Source organism: Squalius cephalus (assembly GCF_949319135.1).
Source record: "Squalius cephalus genome assembly, chromosome: 25".
In the NCBI taxonomy this organism is placed as follows: Eukaryota; Metazoa; Chordata; class Actinopteri; order Cypriniformes; family Leuciscidae; genus Squalius; species Squalius cephalus.
In genome coordinates, this window is record NC_137146.1 from 20,933,620 (window position 1) to 20,933,939 (window position 320).

Below are 320 nucleotides of genomic sequence, written 5' to 3' on the forward strand. Positions count from 1 at the left end.
CGATTTCTGTACCACCCCCGGGAGCCGCCATTGGCTAACAAGCCTTCACCTGCTGTTAGCATCCCATTGACTCCCATTCATTTTTGCGTCACTTTGACAGAGAATAACTTTACATCTGAGGCGTTTAAAGACTCCATTTGTCCATGGTTTATTTCTAAAGAAACACGACAATGTATAAAAGGCTCCATTACCTTGTATCCGTTATGGCCCCGTAGAAGCAGTTTTTGTAAAAGTAGGCTAACGATTGCGTCATAACCACGCGACTCTCTGGAAATTACCGTAGAGACAGGAAGAGAAGCTCGCAGTCAATCGGGGGGACG